Source organism: Galeopterus variegatus, unplaced genomic scaffold (genome assembly GCF_000696425.1).
Source record: "Galeopterus variegatus unplaced genomic scaffold, G_variegatus-3.0.2 Scaffold16, whole genome shotgun sequence".
Taxonomy (NCBI): domain Eukaryota; kingdom Metazoa; phylum Chordata; class Mammalia; order Dermoptera; family Cynocephalidae; genus Galeopterus; species Galeopterus variegatus.
This window is the reverse complement of record NW_007726127.1, coordinates 1,131,612-1,132,276: the sequence shown is the minus strand read 5'-3', so window position 1 is coordinate 1,132,276 and position 665 is coordinate 1,131,612.

Genomic DNA, 665 nt, shown 5'->3' with positions numbered 1-665 from the left:
CTCGGCCCTCCCCGCCCCGCCCCCCAGGTCCTCCAACGCGGAGGGTGGGGAATCCAGCTCCGGGATCCCGCCCGCAGGAGCGAGGAAGATGCTCTTCAGCCGTCCAGCCCCGAGGGTTGGGGAGCGAGGTCTGTGCGCCCAGAAGCCCAAGGCAGGGCTCGGTCTCACCTGCTTCCCCAGCCCAGCCCAGCGGCTCCTCGCCCACACACAGACCTCTGCTGGGTCCCCAGATTTGCCAGTGCAGCTCCCTCTGGCCTGTGGACCTGAACGGACCTGAACCCCTTCCCCCACCCTTAAATATTAACTGACTAGCTTTTCTGCTTCTGTAATTAGCTTGCGCAAGGTTTTACAGACCCCTGCCGGTGGGACTTTCTGGTAAGGGCAGATAAAGGACTTTCTAAACCGCCCAAAGTTCACCTAGTTCCCGTGAAAGGACGACAGAACCCGAGCTGACAGTTCACCAGAGAAGTTCCGCTTTATTCGGGGGAGAAGCATACATTTATATAGAGCCGGTTCCGGGAGAGGGTGGTTAGTACACGGACCGGTAGTTGATTGGCCGGGGGCGGGTAATGATTTCTGATAGGCTGCACCTTGGCGCCGGTGAGATTGTTAGGACCCGGAAGAGAAAAGCGCCATGTTTTAGGGAGTGCCTCCTTTGGGGTCTT